The 18186-nt window shown below is 44.5% G+C and overlaps 1 protein-coding gene across 2 annotated transcripts in view; it reads right to left on the bottom strand.

The window, feature by feature from the left end:
- The window catches only part of DUSP16 (dual specificity phosphatase 16), a 62262-nt gene extending 48890 nt beyond the window's left edge, over nucleotides 1-13372 (bottom strand). The window contains exons 1-2 of one of the 2 annotated variants that reach the window (XM_049783312.1): nucleotides 13073-13372; nucleotides 2932-2998 (exon numbers count right to left, since the gene is read on the bottom strand). The gene's annotated coding sequence lies outside the window, so the exon portion shown is untranslated. Of the gene's footprint in view, nucleotides 1-2931; nucleotides 2999-11992; nucleotides 12084-13072 lie in introns of those variants that run through there. The other variant, XM_049783311.1, reaches the window with a different exon arrangement.
- Between the last annotated feature and the right edge of the window lie 4814 nt (nucleotides 13373-18186).

Raw genomic sequence — 18186 nt, 5'->3', positions numbered from 1 at the left:
ACCTCCATGCTATCTCTCCAGCCTAACAACAAAATTTTTCTACCCTATCTCTAATCTTACCTTTTCAATTAAAAAAAAATTGTATGGTACATTGTATGATTAAAACTCAACCATCAACAACTTTTAACTCTGCATCTCACAGTGATTCAATTAAAAACATTTGTTAAGCAATAAAAAGGCATAAACTAGTCAAAAAAGAAACAGGGAAAATAAGAGGGAAGACAAGACTTATGGGGCTGGAAGTTCCCTCTGCAATTATTAACACAATATTCTCAGGTCGCAATTGAGAAACTGAGGCCTGCTCATAAATGAGCTCCACAGTTATGTGGGGTCAACAGACACAGTTGTGTATGAAGGACAGTCCTGGGTTCCCAAGACTCTTTGTGCCTGTTTGTCTGCCCATTTGTGACACAGACAGATAGATACCTAACAGTCAGCTCTGCCCCTGCTCTTTGCCAACAGAAGTCCCATTTTCTGGGCAGCCCCCACTGGAATACAGGCCTACCCTGTTGTCTCTCCTGTGTGCAGAGCAGCCTCGTGTGACAATTCAAGCACATGACAATTCTGAGAGAGGGAAGCTTCTGGGAAAGATGACTGTCAAGTAAGCATAGGAGGAAGGAGTACTTGCTTTGTCCCCTTCCTGCTTGTCTTGAAAATGGATGATAGTCATAGCTGAGGCAGCCATTTTGTGATCTGGAGGCAGTGAGTGAACACTAAAAAGTTGGCAAAGTCAAAAGAGAATATGGGGCCTTTAGGCAGAGCTGAGCAGCTGACCAGTCCAGAGGCTACTTGCTTTGGCTCCTCTTAATTGCACAAAAACAAGTCTCTCCTGGCTGAAAGCTCTGTTGGCGGTTTTCTGTTAACAACACCTAGAAGCAGTCCTGACGTTTTAGAAAAACTTTCTTTTGGCAAGCTAAGAGTTCCTAAGCAATCTCATTCACACTACAAACATCCATTTTGCTATGTACATTATATGCAGCTCAAAGTACCAGGTTTCTACTTCTCCTGCATAGGTAAGAGACCAACAAAATTATAGCTACAGTGCCTTTATTTTATTTTAAAGCAGTTTATTTATTTATTAATTGATTGGTTTGGGGGCCACACCTGGTGTTGCCCAGGGGTCACTCCTGTCTCTGTGCTCAGAAATCACTCCTGGCCGGGGCCAGAGAGATAGCATGGAGGTAAGGCGTTTGCCTTTCATACAGAAGGCCATCAGTTCGAATTCCGGCATCCCATATGGTCTCCCAAGCCTGCCAGGAGCAATTTCTGAGCGTGAAGCCTGGAGTAAACCCTGAGCGCTGGTGGATGTGACCCAAAAAGGAACGGAAGGAAGGAAGGAAGGACGGAAGGACGGCAGGACGGAAGGAAGGAAGGAAGGACGGAAGGAAGGAAGGAGGGAGGGAGGGAGGGAGGGAGGGGAGGGAGGGAGGGAGGGAGGGAGGGAGGGGGAGGGAGGGAGGGAGGAGGAGGAAGGAAGGAAGGAAGGAAGGAAGGAAGGAAGGAAGGAAGGAAGGAAGGAAGGAAGGAAGGAAGGAAGGAAGGAAGGAAGGAAGGAAGGAAGGAAGGAAGGAAGGAAGGAAGGAAGGAAATCACTCCTGGCAAGCTCCAGGGACCTTACTGCTTTACTGCTGTGCTATCTCTCCGGCTCCTACAGTGCCTTTATTAACTCTATCTAGGACCCTGTTGGTATCCGGGGCACTGATTGCTGCTTTGGAAAAATCTCTTCACTCACATGTTAGAATTTGGTGATCAGAATACTATAAGTTAGCATTTTTCCTTTCTTTGTCATTTGGGCAAAAAAAATGACTGAGTCCTCTTGACATTTAAGCATAGATATATCTACATGTGTATAAATAAACATACACATATGCATGAGTGTACACTCAATGCTTTTTCATTTATTTATTTATTTATTTATTTATTTATTTATTTTAGGGGCCACATCTGGTGACGCTCAGGGGTTACTCCTGGCTATACTCTCAGAAATCGCCCGACATGGGGGACCATATGGGATGACGGAGAATTGAACCACGGTTTGTCCTAGGCTAGCGCATGCAAGGCAAACGCTTTATACCCTGCACCACAGCTCCTGTTCCAATGCTTTTTCATTTTAAAATGAGACCAGTGCCAGAGCAATAGTACAGGAGGCATCGCACTTGCCTTACATGTTGCTGAACCCAGATTGGCATGACATATGGTTTAACAGGCACTGCCAGAAAAGACCCCTGAACACAGAGCCAGGAATAAGCATTAACACTGCAAGGTATGGCCCAAAAATAAAACAGAAAAAAAGAGAGAGAGCAAATGCTCCTTTTTGTTAGGTATACAAGAGCATTTATGATTTTGTATGGCTAGTAAATATACAATTATAATACACCCCTGACAGCCCATGAAACATGGTCTTAGACTTCTGTGCTTTTAGACTTTACTTAGCTACCAAGTTTAAGGTAGAAACATTCGACTAACTCTGTATGTCCTCAGCACTTCTACGTTCCTACCAATATGAACCCCTGGTCTTACCTATTAAATTTCCAAAGCCTCGTTATCATCTAGTGAACTTATTGAGAGGTTAGAGAATGTCTGCAACATTGTCGAGCTGTGCTTTTTGAAAGCAAAAATGGCTGCCAAATTAGAAATGAAAAACTCTGGCTGTATCAGCCAGTCAACTTTCAGGGTGCAAAAGCTGGAATGAAGCACTCAGTAGCTGAGAGAGTAATAAAGCTTAGTAGAGCTGGCACCTGCTGCAAAGTCAATAAAAGGAATCACAGGAGTTCTTTGGCCCAATGATATAAAGTTTCATCAAACTGAAGCGCATGATACAAACATGCACTTTGGTTTGATGAAAAAAAGGCTCCAAGTCAAGGCCTCCCCTGAAGTGATGGATTTTTGATATACAAACACAAATCTGTAGACATGCATGGCAAAACTTACTGTTTTGTTTTTAGTATTCCAGTATCTGCGCCAACTAATCATGGAAGGTCTTCTTTAATGTGAATGCCTGGCAAACAAATACAAATGCATTACTTGGTATTAAATGACTTTTTTGCATCTCTCAATTTATCCAAATCATCACTGTGGTGCCTGCTGAGTATACAAAGGCAACACTGGTGCAAACTGCTGTTGTTTTATTTTTTTATTTGTTTGTTTGAGGATCACACTCAGCAATGCTCAGGGGTTACTCCTGGCTCTCTGTGCTCAGCAATCACTCCTGGCGATGTTCATGGAACCATAAGGGATGCCAGAGACAGAATTAATTAAACTGGGTCAACTGTGGGCAAGGCAAATGCCCTGTCCCCTGTGCTATTGTTCTGCCTGCAACTGCTGTTGCTTTAAAAGAATCAAGGCTGGGGTACAAAGCTATGCTCATACTGATTCTATTCTTTGCTGCTAGACATTTTTTCCCCAAAAGTCTGTTTCAGTGTTGGGAGGAAGCTTAAAGGGCTGGAGCCCAGGCCTCGCATGCTCCAGTGCTCCAGCTAAGTTTGATCTCAACATACCCCTCACAACTAGGGAGGCCAGAGGCCATACCACCACCATACCAGCTGAAAAATAAGTAAATAAAAAGTCAGTTTCACTTAACAAAGCCCAGAATGAAACAATAAAAATGATCAACTTTCTTAAAATCAGCTTTTATGAACGTGGCCATCTTCATGCCAAGTGCAAGGCAATTCAAATATATTTGAATATACCAAATATTGGTGCTCTTGCCTAGAGGCCAATGCTTTAACATATAGGCTCCAGTCCATGTCTTGAGCTGAGCAGCAGACAACACTCTCCTATATCACTTAGGTATCCAGGCTCCCAATCCCCTCAGTGGTGAACTCTCAAGTATTCTGACTTAAATATTGGAAAACAGTTTTCTAACATAAAAAGATTGTGCCTGATGCTTATAGGGAAAAAGGTGATGGACCGTATCTATTGCCAAAGATCAAATATGAACTTCTAGGAGAGCAAAAATCCCAAATTTTAGAGAACTTAGAACCCGACACCAAGATCTTGACTACTTCTTGTTCTTGGGGGTTTTTGAAGAAGATGAATGGTCATAAGAATCGATGTGGTTTAATCAGAACATTGGGTAAACAGATGCCTTCAGGTTTGAAAGATTTGCCTAACTTCAGTAAATCATCCTTTTTCAAATGACCCATGCATAACATTACAAAAGCACACAAAGGTCAAAGTGTGAGACGGGTCAATAGATTTTATTATGTTCCAGAGAGAGCCTGAAAAGCTCATCCATAGGGCCTGAAATCTCACAGTGCAACAATCCTTTAAGAGTCTCTCACTTGGGGCCGGAGAGATAGCATGGAGGTAAGGCGTTTGCCTTTCATGCAGGAGGTCATCGGTTTGAATCCCGGCGCCCCATATGGTCCCCTGTGCCTGCCAGGAGCAATTTCTGAGCCTGGAGCCAGGAATAACCCCTGAGCACTGCCAGGTGTGACCCAAAAACCAAAAAAAAAAAAAAAAAAAAAAAAGAGTCTCTCACTTGTTGGGGATGAAGACATAGCCAGACAGAGAGCACGAGGGTTAAGGCAAATGTCTCGCATGCAGCTTAGCCTGATTCAATTCCCAACTCTACACTGTCTCTCAAGCAGTGTCAAATGAGGACCTAGAGGTGCCCAAGCATGAGAATCCAAACAGTGCTGCACCCTTGGGCCTCAGGATTATCTGGCTGAGAATCACAGGAACCCACTCCACCTCCCCAGGGCCTTCTGAAAGCCTCTTGAGAGGTTAAAAAAAATCACTTGGTTCTAAAGTAATGAATATTCAATTATGCACAGATTACACACACACACATATGCATATAAAAATACTCCACACTTGAGTGCAGCATATTCAAGAGAATGGTAGCAACAGGAACAATGGCCTGCCTTTGCTTCTCACCACATATTTCTGCTCAGAAATATGTTACATCAATCTCAGTAAATGAATTCGAAACTGAAGTATTTCTCAGTTTTATTGTCCATTTTACTTTCACATTTAGATAGATATATAAACAAAAGTTCTTAGGGGTCCTCGATTTTTAACAGTATAAAGATGCTCCAATACTAAAATGTTTAAGAACTGCTGGTTTAAGGGACAGAGAGATAGCACAGCAGGTAGCACACTTGCCTTGCATGCAGCTGGCCCAGATTCAATCCCCAAATCCCATATGCTCCCCCAAGCACCAATACCAGTGATTCTTGAACCAGGAGTCACCCCGAGTATCACCAGTCTGATCCTCAAAATGCCAATGTACCCATCACCTAGCTTCAACAAATATTAAAATCTTATTAATATTATTCCTGGTGATGTTCAGGGACCATATGAGATACTGGGAGAATCAAACCCAGGTTGGTCTCTCTGGCCCCTCATGGTTATAATTCTTAAATATAGTCTAACCCAGTCCTACATTCTGATTTCCTACGTGTTGTTTTTTGTTCACCTATATCATCAATGCAGATACATTTTTGACTGAACATTGGAAATTTTGCCAAAGGAAAAAGAGCAAATAATAACAATCTCCCTTTTTGGGAGTGGGGGGGGGGTCCCCAGAAACACTCATGAGGCTTGGGAATCCCTCCTTCAACTCTTAGTCAGACACATAGGGGTTCAATGTAAGGGCCCTACAGTGCTGAAAATTATCCAGGCCACAATGCAATGATTTGGGGGCCCATATGCAGAGCTGGAGATCAGAGGGTCAGCTACATGTAAGACTGGTGCCTCAATCCTTGGCCTCTTTCCAGCCCATAAATACCCGGTTTTATCTATCATGAACAGTTTAGGAAGTAAAGTCAAAAGAAATCTTCCTGAAGAATATTTCTTCCCCACCAAATAACAAATAAAAATGAGCAAAAGAAACTCAGTGTGTGTGTGTGTGTGTGTGTGTGTGTGTGTGTGTGTGTGTGTGTGTGTGTGTGTGTGTGTGTGTGTGTATACTAAAGGCATCAACAACAGGGGTCAACAAGAACAGAAAGTAAAATGCTTGCCTTGCATATAGACGACCTCAGTTCGATCCCTTATTGTTCCCCACCAGAACTGTCAAGTGTGATCCCTGAGCACAGAGCCCAACAGTAAGCCCTGAATAAGAATCGGTGTGAAAACAACAACAAAAACAGCAACAACTGGGGCCAGAGAGATAGTACACCAGGACCTAAAGTGGTTGGTTCGAATCCCTGCATCCCATATGGTCCCCTGTGCCTGCCAGAGGCAAGTTCTGAGCACAGAGCCAGGAGTAACCCCTGAGCGCTGCTGGGTGAGGCCCAAAAACCAAAAAAAACCAAAACAAAACAAAAACAAAAACAAACAAACAAAAAAACAGCAACAACAAATTTTGAAGAGGGTACAGAGGAAAAGAAACCCAATAAACTATTGGTGGGAATGTAAATTGGCATAATCCTTTGGAAAAGTCATAGAGCTTCCTTGCAAAGCTGAGGCTAGCTTTAGCTACCTTCTAAACCAACATTCCTATTTTGGGGTATCACTGCAAGACTATGACAGTATTAAAACAAATATTATTTATATCCCCCTAGTGTTATTACAGTATTATTTACAATAGCAATAGAATTGCCCATGGATACTGATGAAGATATGGGATATTTATACAGCTAAAAAAAAAAAACAACGTAAAATTTTGTTTTTCCCAATATAAGGGAAGGTGTTCAGGGGAATTAGGTGAAGCAAAGTCACAAGGGAAAATGGCAAGTATTTGCTAATTTTCCTTAGGTGCGCATTACAAGAATATAAATTAGTGAACAGACTTAATTTAAAAAAATAAACCAGTGGACAGTAACAACCAAGAAGTCACCAGAGTTGAAGGTGGCATGCAAAGAGACTGCCACATAGAAGTGACAGGCACAGACCACACACCAGCACCCAGCTGCTCAAGAAGGGAAAGAGAGAGGAGATGACCAGCTGCCATATTGCAAGGAATGAGGTCAGGTCAGCTCAGGGCTTGGCAGCAAGGCGAGGTCAGATCCAATCCTGGAGCATGCACCCAGCTCAAACTAGTCAGGGTGTCAAGCTGCTTTCTGCTTCCAACTCAAATCTCAAAACACAATACTGCAGGCTGAAGAGATAGCCCCCTATAAGAAATAACAGTCATGGGGAGTAATTCCATTTATTCTGCAATTATTTATCAAAATTCCTTAAATATATATGTGTATGTGTGTGTGTGTCTATATATATATATATATATATATATATATATACTTCTCTACTCATGTCTTCCTCCATTTAATCTGAATGAGAAAACATAGATAATTCCTACTTATGGCTTTGTTATATTCCATTGTAATTTATGGCTCCTGTTTCTGAAAATGCAGCTTGCCCGATCCATCACCAGACACCAAAACAAATGTGAGTGCTAGTGTCCTTCCCAAGAGCTGTTCAAGAGAACAGGTCACACTTTCCCACAGATTCTAGCATTTATAGTTACAATCTTTTTTCACATGCAATCTTGGGTTTTGAAGGAAATCAAGGGGACAGTAGAGCAACTTTTAAGGGGTTACCTCCAGCAGTACTGGGGAGGGAGCGTGCGGTGTCCAGGAGCAAACCCACATGAACAGTTGTTTCTCATAGGTTCATCCCAAGTGAGCCAAACATACTGAGATGAAAACTGATTAGAGGCAAATAAGAAAACATTCATGATCTTTGGTTGGGGCCAGGGCAATAGTACAACAGGTAGTTGTACTTGCAAAGCAAGTGCCCAACCTGGTTTTGATCCCTGGCACCTTCTATGGTTCCCCCGCAAGCCTACCAGGATCTGAGTGCAGAGTCAGGAATAAACCGTGAGCACTGCCAGGTGTGGCCAAAAACTAAACAAACAAAAACCAAGAGCTTTGATTCTACATACATACATATTTCATAAAAACCCCTTAGGGAATACTTTGCCTCAAGTTCACCTAACAATCTTTTTTTTTTTTTTAAGACGAAAAAGGAAGGAACCTACTTCTTAAAGAAAGTTTGAAAAGGGGCAGATGAGACAGCTTTGATGGGCTAAGCGCAAACTTTGCATGCGGGAGGGCTGGGTGTGATCCCTGGCAACACATGATCTTCCCAGCTCAAAGCTGGGAGAAGTCCCCCAAGCAAGGAGCCAGGTGTAGCCCTGAGCACCACTGGGTGTGGTTTTCCTCCATAAAAGGGGTTAAAAAAAAGAAAGAAAGAAAAAGAAAGCTTGAGAAGCATTTCATAAACAAGTTCAGGAACATGAAATAACCGCCGGGAATTTTCTAGTCTCTACTATAAAGGCCATCCTACTATACAGGTGCTGCTGTCAAACGGCTGCCCCTGGCAGTCAGCTGTAGGTAAAGTTTCCCCCCTTCACAAACAGAAAACACCCCAAGTTTGAAAGTCTGTTTTCCTCTACACTGCTTTTAGATCTAAGAAAGCCGAAGGAGCACAAACTGTTCTAGGCACCCTCACCTCACTTCCAGCCCCATGTGAAGAAGCCTGACAAGGCAGCATCTCAACTCCTAGTTTCCCTACAGTGCAATCAAGCTCGCTGATACATATCTTGCAGCTTCTGTTTTCTGCACTCTCCAAAAGGCACCAGCAAAACAAAGTGTCCTTGAATCCTAGCTTCCCTTCAAAGCACTGCTCTGACACTGTTCCTGAAGGAGAATTAATTAACCTCAGAATATAACTCAATGCATCCCATTACAAAATCAAAATCGTGAGCTTCTTGGCCAATAGAAGAATAGCAAAGTGCTACTGAGTAAAAAGGTCCAAGCGTGCATGCTTCTCCCTAAAGAACATTCGTGTCTTAAAACACAAAAACCTGGGACCAGAGAGATAGCATGGAGGATGAGCATTTGCCTTGCATGCTGAAGAACGGTGGTTTGAATCCCGGCATCCCATATGGTCCCCTGAGCCTGCCAGGAGTGATTTCTGAGTGTAGAGTCAGGAATAAACCCTGAGCACTGCCAGATGTGACACCACAAAACAAAACAAAACAAAACAAAAACAAAAACAATCAAAACACACAAAAACCAGTTAAAGATAACATCAATTCCAATGTGCATTCCACTTCGAACTGACATGGACTGCAAAAAAATATTAAAAGGCTCTATCGTTTACAATATTCTACAGGATCTCACTGGCAGTTCTGCCCAGAAACGGGCTTTCTCACTTCCTTGACAATATAATAGTAACTATAGACTATTATTATTATTATATAGTCTATATAGACTATTCTTTCCCCCATTGGTTCTGTATCTCTTCTTGCATGTACACTTGTCAATGTACTCCCTTTGGAGTGGAAATTCCATAGGGTCAAATGCTGATCTTCTATGCTATACCTTTTCCTAAGAGCAACAGAATATAGAAGACTCCAAGTAAATTTGCTGAGTGAAGACGTGGGAAGGGCCACTCGCTTTGGGTTCCACTTCCTTCCCTTCTTTCATCATTCTTAAAAGGCAAAGGTCAAATTCTACTCTAGGAAGACTGAAATCCTCAATATCCCTTTCTCTATCGCCTTCATATGAGGTTGGCACTTTCCAGCAGTCTAACTGCAGTTTGGCTTTGCATCACCCTTAAAATTCTGATCATCTATCTCCCCTTACAAAGGGCACAGTCCCAGGTTTTAACGTCCAATCTTCACCTCCAAACATCCAGCACCTCTAGTCACTGTTCTGTATGACCTACTGCTACCTATAGTCAATCCAGAATTCAATGTAGTTAATGCTTTCAACGATTCATAATCGAATGCCTTCTTTTCCAATACCTCAATTGACATTGCATTGGGTTCTCTCTACCTTAAATTCATCTTCATCTTTGGCAATTTCAAGTTTTAGATTCTCCTGTGATTAAGACACGTGATTTATTTTACTCACCATCACCCTTATTCCACAACATTAACTCTTTTGTGTAACAAAATGTCGTATGACCATTCAGTGAGATCTATGAGCTATCTCACCCTGCTCAAGAAGTTCATTACCCTCTTCTCGCAGCTGCTGAGATATTAATTAGGATATTTCTTCTTTTCACTCCTTCCTTTCATGCCAAGCTGTATCTCATTACCTTCTGTTCTGATCATACCCCTGGCAAGATTTCATTATTTCTTTGTACCTGTCCTCTTTGGTAATCTGTCTTAGATCCTTCTTTTGGAGCCACTCCTGTTTCCTCCATTTATTTGATTAAAATTTGAACTCCCTTTCCCATTCTATGCATGAAAAAGGTCTCTTCTTTCAAATCTAAACTGCTTCTTTAAATCCAGCCAACTTCTATGAGCTTCATCTCTTCCCCACAGCCAAAGCCTAATCCTCGGGGCCATGAAATGTTCTAAATAACAACCATGCACATTATAAGACCATCAAAAAAGTGTTTACTTTAGGCTCTGGACTATATATCATGTGACTTAGGGCAAGATGCACATGGTGGGGGTTGGAGCAGGGCTGGAACCCAGAACTTCATACAAGAGACACATGAACTTAGCTTACCGCTGAACTGTATCCTGGGCCAACATTTACTTTCTTAATTACGCTTCTGCTAGGTTGACTGCATAACACTTTTTTTTATGATAGCAGATACTGGTCTCGGTTTTAAATTTTGATGCAGTGGAATTATTTTTAAAAAACCAACCAAGCATCAATGGTGGTTTTCCCTTACAAGCCTTTTAACTACATTTGAGCTTTTTCTATGGTTGAGATCTGTTCTAAAATCTGGGTTGTTTCCCTGATTAATGTCCTCTGGTTTCGAAGAAATTCTGATTCCAACCTGTTCACCCTATTTAAATGACTTTTTCCATTCAAAGAGCCTTTTACTGGCGCATGAAGAGCATTATTTTTTAAAAGGTTAAAGGTCCCCAAACCACAAAAACCCTGTTTCGTGCTGTTTTAAAATACTTGCTTGCGTATCTAGGGCATTTGACAATGTAATTCAAAGGAATCAAACTTCATAGAGTATCTGGCTTAAGTAGGAAACTTGAAAATTGGACAGATATGTAAATCAATCAAAAACCCAAAAGCCAAAAATTCTATAGGAGTCAAACCCCAGGACAGCATGTGTAGAAAAAAAGCACCAAAACTAACTCATCAACCTGGCTCTTCTCCTGAGCCCAGATCCCCTCTCAGATAGTTCCTTCATGCCAACCTCCATCCGCCTCAGTGCCACAGCTTGAAATGTGTCTGAGGACACACAGAGCCAACAGATCTTTGCCTCCCTCCTCAGCTGTCATTACGTTCCTGGCCAGCGAACCTTTATCCTCATTTTTCACATGACTATTTTTACTTTCTAGTCACTCATACTTCATATGTGATGGCAGGGTGAGTGCCCCCACCACCCCACCTTCTACTTTCCTACACACTATTTACCACATCAGCAGGATTAATTACACATAAATTCATAAGTTTTCCCCTCCCAGGTGATAAGCAAAATTTCTCCTACCTCCAAATCAACATTTGGGTTATTTAGCCCAAATTTTTACAAGAGAAGTCAAATGTTAACTAGAGGGTAGAACAATGAATAGTAACTAACCTCTTTCTCAGTCCTAAATCCCACAACTTCATTTACAACAAACAGAACTTGTATTCATGGAGCCTCGCGACATTGTCTGTAAAATAACTACATGAACCATAATGTCTCCTTTTCCACTGACTTGAGGTGCAGTTCCCCTCCTCCCCCAAATAAAACACAACCCTTCAACTCTTAAAAAGGATGATGCTCACCCCTGGCTGGCTTTGCAAGGAGATTCCCATCATTTGAAAAACTAAGAATCCTTTTTTAAAATTTCCCTTTTTAAGAAATCTTTTTTTCTGGAAAAGTTCAGAAATAGCACGAAACTTTTCAGGAGCCATCTGTCACTTGGAGGGCCAGTCCAGTTTCCTCTGCCCCCTCAGAAAATAAGACAGAAAGATGCATTTCTCCGACCATCTAAGTTCCCCCAGAGAGTCACAAGGTTTTCCCTGAAAGGGGAAGAAAGAAAGAAAAAAATGGAGAAAAAAAAGAAGGGAAAGAAAGGAGATAAAAACAGAAAGGAAGCTGAAGAAATAGGCAAGAGAAAAGCCAAGAAACGTACCTGGCTCCTGTCCTAAACAGGTCTGATAGGTTTGGTTCCCTTGTCAGAGCAAAGTATTTATTTCTAATCTTTGAAAGCTGAAATGGCAGCCGGAATCCTAAATAAATTAAAATAATAATAATAAATAATGAAAACTTCACAAGCGTTTTTAAAACTGCAGCACCTTAAAACTCACTTCCCCTTGGTGCCAAGGGACAGCCGCGGCAAATGCGCTTATGCAACAGGTTTTTCCTCTCCGCTTGATTCCTCACCGTGGCCAGGCAGGGAGCGCAGTTCTAACCGGGTCCCTAGACCCGGCTCGGACCCGGGGGGCGGCCCTCCGGGACGTCCCTGCAACGTCCGGAGCGCCGGGACCGCGCCGGATCCATTCATTGCATTGCAACCAGGTCCGCGTCTTTGCAAGCGGGAGAGCTGGGAGACCGGCTTGTGGGGGGGGAGAGGTGGGCTTAGGAGTTTCTCTGCAAAAATCAAACCCAGTCTTGCAAAAGAAAAAAATAAAAAACTGACTTAAAAAAGACGGTAAAAGAAAACGTATCCCACACACCCTGGGGTTCTACGAAAACACCCCAAAAAAACGATGCACACACAGCCACGGGGGGCCTGCCTGGGCTTTCTTTGCCTTCCTCCCTCCTGGGTGCGGAGAGACATTCATTAAGTCAACCCGGGGGTACCCGGATCCACCAGCACCCCCAAACTAACCCGGGCGAGCTCGGTGTAACTTGGGGCTCGCGGGGCACCGCCAGGCCCACTTGGCAAGCGTGTTAAGGGAACAGGCGCGCCTGCAAAGTGAGGGAGCAGCTTGGCCCGCGAACCCCCCGAGTCTTGCCGGGTCTATGCCCCCCCAGACCTCGCACACCCCTCACTCTTCCTCCTCGTCTTCCTCTTCCACCACCCCCTCTTCCCAAAAGCTCCTCCGGCGGCTCCGGACCGCGCTCACTCCCGACGGTGGCCCCGGCCGCGGGTGCGGCACGGCCCGGCCAGGAGCGCAGAGTCGGGGCGCGCGGCCCTGGAGCGTTCCATGCGGCCGCCTCCTTTTACCCTCTTAGACCCGCACCCGCCATGCCACCCTCGGCCACTTACTCGGGGAGGGGGGCTGCCGGCCTCCAGGCTCCCCGATTGCCGGTGAAGGGGGTCCCCAACCCGATTCACGTCCGTCTGTCCGTCCGTCCGTCCCGGAGCGTGTCCTCCTGGGCCGCGCTCTCCCGCTCGCGCGCGCGCGTGGGGCGCCCCGGACGGAGCCGCTTGGCCAAACTTTCTTCTGCGCTTTTTCTCTTCCACCACCAACACCCCCCCCCCGACACACAGCACGCACCCCAATCCAACCCAACCCAAGCCAGAGCCAGCCGGGGTGCAAAAAAAGCTAAATTAAAAAAAAAAATTTAAAAACAACGTGGAGATGGGGGGTGCGCAAAGGCCTTGGAGAGGGCAAGAGGGGTGTCGAAGGGGAAAGAGTTCCCCCCCCCGAGGGGATCCGGGGTGGTGGGTGGGTGGGTGGGTGGTGGATGGGTTGGGGTGCGGCGGCGGGGTGGGGGGCGGGGGCGAGCCCCGAGTTCCGAGTCTTCGCTCGGTTCAGGAAAAAACTTCAAGCGGCCGATGAGGTCATCGGTTTAAAAATAAAGAGATGGCGTCACTTGAAACCAATCCCAGTGAATGAACTCACTCAGCGGAGAGGAGCCCCGGGGAAAGGAGGAGACGGGCTGAGGAGGGCAGGGCAGGGCAGGGCGAGGGGCGGTGGGCGGTGGGCGGTGGGCGCGGGGCGCAGCCTCCAATGCCCCGGAGCAAGGCCCGGCCCGGCCCCCTCCTGGTGCACCCCGATCCGACACTCTCTCTGTGGCCCGGCAGGTTCGGTGGAGGCGGTGCGGGGAGGAGCCCCTGGGCCGGCCGGAGGAGGCGGCCCTGAGCGTGGCCTCGTCCTTTTTCCACGCCCCAATCGGCTCCCGAACCCCCTACCCAGGTCCCCGACCCCATGCCCTGGTAGGTAGGTAGGGATCTGGGGGGCCCGATCATCCTTGGGGGGGCGGTGAGGGGAAGGGGACCCTCTGCAGCTGCCTCCCTAGCTCCTGAACGTGCACACAATGATCCCAGCGGCTCACACACTTATTCGCCTTTGAAAAGTCCTGACAGACAGATTCCCTAAGGCCCTGGGTCTCCAGAAAAAAAAATGGCAGATACTTATAAAAATAAATAAATAAATAAATAAAAATAAAAGACACTCAGCATTCAGCTGGGCCTGTGGAATCCTCACCCCACATCTTCACTCAATAGAGCCTGGTCCCCAACCTTTCTTTCTTCCTTCCTTCCTTCCCTTCCCTTCCCTTCCCTTCCCTTCCCTTCCCTTCCCTTCCCTTCCCTTCCCTTCCCTTCCCTTCCCTGAGTTGTCTTTTTCTTGACCCAGTTTCCCAGTGCAAGTGACCCCAAGCCTCTTTAAAGATGGTTTCTGCAGCAAGCCACACCGAATCTTTTCAATCAGACCTTTGGAGAGGTGTCACCCCCTTGGTAATTTCACTACACAATTTAGTGCCTTTTTTTTTTCTCTCTCTCTCTCTCCTTTTTGGACTATTTACATACTGGAGACCTAAAGGTGGTGACAAACCAGAACTTCGAATCCCTCTGTAGCATAATCGAAGTTTTATGGGCTGGTGTCTTGGGAGCACTTGAGCATGAAGCTCCTCTGAGAAATACTCACGTGGAACCCCCCATAATAGAGATGTGATTCATAATGGAAAAAGCCCACAGCCATGGTAGGTACCACTCTAGGGGCCAGAAAGGGGATGGGTAGGAATCTTCTAGAGTAAAATATTCCATTTTTCATATGCTGCCTTTGGGGGGAGGGTGTCTTGTGAGACTATCCTTATGGGTTGAAGGGGCTTTATAGTGTTTAGTTGACACAAGAATTGAAAAGCAGGTTTAGGGGTTCAAGGGGGGGGGTGACAAAATATCTCTGAGACAGCAGTTTTGCCTTAACTCCTACCACTAAAGTTATTCCTGACAACACCTAAGCTTACTCTTGGGGTCAGCCTGTGGTGACTTCCGGCCCAGTGTTGAGGGGAAGAAAGGACCCGCCCTGCACCTTTAGGGGCCGGAAGTGGAACCCCAAGAGGCCCTTAGGTGTAGGGCTGACCTTCAGCCTCTGCCTTTGACCTCCGGAGCGTTCGGCGGAGGGGAAGATCTCTCGCCCTCCGCGCTCGGCCCTCTGCTGGCCAGTATGTGTTACTGCATGCGGCCCTGCTGGGTGTCCCTGGGCTCTGCAAACTCCCGTCTAAAAAAACCCTCCAGTCCCAGCCCTGCTGCTGGTTGAAACCTGGTTGAAAGGTGTCGTTGGTAAAACCTTGTCTCGAATCCTCTGAGTTGGAGGAGTGAAAAGATTTTAGGGAACCCTGCCTAGAGGAGGAGCAGGATCAATGTCGGTGGCCCCGGAAACCTTTCAAACTGGCAAATCCTGAAACTTCTGCAGTTTCTTCGTTTAGTCAACAATGACGTTGGAATGGAAATTCCCCTGAGTCTGGGACTATGGTAACCTTCCCTGAGTAGAGCATCTAATGACTGGAATAAAATTAATTAAACCTAAATTAAGTTCACGACTGAGAAATTAAGCTGGGTAAGAGATTAAGGGGACAATCAATGGAGGCAGGAATCTTAGTCTGGATGGGCTTTGACCTTCGTTAGTATCAGTCCTTGAGTGGATTTTCGAAAGTAGAGCTTGTAGAACTTTAATGGATCAGACATTATGTGGATATAAGGGACTACTTGTTTGCTAGTAGCAAAACTGTGGGTCCGTAGCAATGGGAATGGGATTAAGTTAAACAGAATTGGAGGTGTGCGATTAAGGTGCCTGTCAGGAGAAATGATTTGTTTCTAATGCTGCAGATTAAACCTGAACAAGTTTACTCAAAAGTCTTATTTTGCCTTCTCATTCTACTACAAGAATATCTGTACATGTTAACAACCAAAATGTAAACACAAACTGAAGATATGCGATATGCAAATTACTCCAAAGATCAAGCCCTATTTAGATATTAATCTAACAAAATGTAACCAGGATCTGTATCGTGAAAATTATGAAATTATTGATGAAAGAATTTAAAAAGATTGAAAAAATGAGAGCAGCTTCCTCTATTATTAGATTAGAAGACTCAGCATAGTAAATCTATCCATTATTTCCAAATTGAGCCTTTGATAGGTTTTATTCTATCTCTGGTTAAATTGTGACCATCCCATCAGTCAGTACTCAGCAGTTGTTGAGCCTACTACAAGTCTATGCCCAGCACTATGCTGAGGATTCTGGGATGACAACTTCAGATAAGAGACACAAGGTCCTTTTCCTGGCAGAGTTGACATTCTAGTGGGGGGAGGACACAATAAGTAAATTCATATAAGCAATGACCCTATGTGACATGATAGGCTTCTCCAGGGAACAGTCTGATGGAGGACTATGTGGTTAGGGCACACCTGAGGAAGGGACATTAGAGTGGAGGCCAACAACATGACAATGCTAGGAGATTTACTGTGAACCAGTGAACCTGGACAACTTGCAGGGATAGGCACTCCAGAACAAAAGGGCAGATACTGGGTTCACATATAAAATGTGAATGAGAATGGACAGGAGTCAGAACCCACGGGACTTCATCATTCAGAGAAAAGGCTTGGCCCACCTGTCCTAGGAGAGTCATGCTGTTTCACATCTGATCTGATTTATGAAGAGAATATTTTCAAGGAAGGAACTATAGTACTGGAAGGAAGAAAATATAGAAAGATCGTACAAGTGTGGTGCCTGCCTTGCAGGTGGCCAACCAAGGTTTGATCCTCAGCTCCCCATATGTTCTCCCCACCGCCAGGTACAGTCAGAAGTGATCTCAATGACAGAAATTAGTTCTAAGCTTATATGGGTGTGGCCCATACTCTCCCCACCCAGCCTTCTTTCCTTTGAAGGTTGAGCCTCAAACCCAGGGCTTCAAACAAACAAGGCAAAAAAAAAAAAAAATATATATATATATATATATATAATAAACTATATCCCCATTGCCAATACTAGGTTTGAGGAAAAAAAACTATTGGAATGATATAATTACATTTAGCCTCTCTCTTTTTAACAGAAAGGGATAGTTAATCCCCAAGGTTCTCTTTTAATGTCACCAAATCAAAGATTCATATCCTAGGTTTCATAGATTGCCAGAAAATATGTAATGGGCTTCAGGGTTTACACTAAATGTTATGTACATATTCATAAATCTAACCATCCATATATATGCATATATGTAAGTATATATATTTAACATGTTTTCTATGAATGTTTTTCCAGCTCTAACTTTTAACATCTTTCCAAACGATTTCATCTTCTGTCTCTCTCACACACTCTCTCGTTCTGTCCCTCTCTCACACACACAAAGGCTGACTTCATAGTTAAATCATGACTGTGCTTTTCGGATGACAGGTTTTACTGCTATTGTCCTCAGCTCTTAGCAGCATACAAATAAGTCACAGTTCTGTAGAAAAGCAAGCTCTGCCTCCCAAAGGTGATGTATGCTGGAGGAAGGCAGTATTCCAGCAGAGGAGGCAGGAAGAGTCCCTGTGTCAGCTGCTGAAGGAACTTAATGGAGGAAAAAATGTTACAAATGTAATGTGAGAACTAGAAGATTCCTCAGCCATGACCACATATCACCCCACTCACTTTACACAGAAGAAAGGAAAGGTTTCTTAACCAGAGAGGTTAAGTGGCTTGCCCAAGACTACAAATAAAAGCTTTATTGGGATTAGAAACTACTCTCCTAACTCTCACTATAGTGCTCCAGTGTCCTTGCCTAAAGGTTTATCAAGAACTTGAAGCAACTATAGCACTGAATGAATAAGTATCAAATATTTGATTCCACTTGATTCATGTAAGCATGTTCATTAATAAGGAATTGGGGGAAAAACAGAGAGTAAAGAAATTCAAAAACATACAAAGTCCAAGAGAAAAACAAAAAGCTGGGTCAGGGCAAGAGATATACTTAAAAGTGCTTGCCTTGCACACAGCTAACCCTGGTTAAATACCCAGCACCCTGCCGGAGAGATAGCATGGAGGTAAGACGTTTGCCTTTCATGCAGAAGTACAGTGGTTCGAATCCCGGCATCCCATATGGTCCCCCGAGCCTGCCAGGAGTGATTTCTGAGCATAGAGCCAGGAGTAACCCCTGAGCGCGGCCGGGTGTGACCCA

Source organism: Suncus etruscus, chromosome 11 (assembly GCF_024139225.1).
Source record: "Suncus etruscus isolate mSunEtr1 chromosome 11, mSunEtr1.pri.cur, whole genome shotgun sequence".
NCBI lineage: Eukaryota > Metazoa > Chordata > Mammalia > Eulipotyphla > Soricidae > Suncus > Suncus etruscus.
This window is presented reverse-complemented; position numbering and strand designations above follow the sequence as displayed.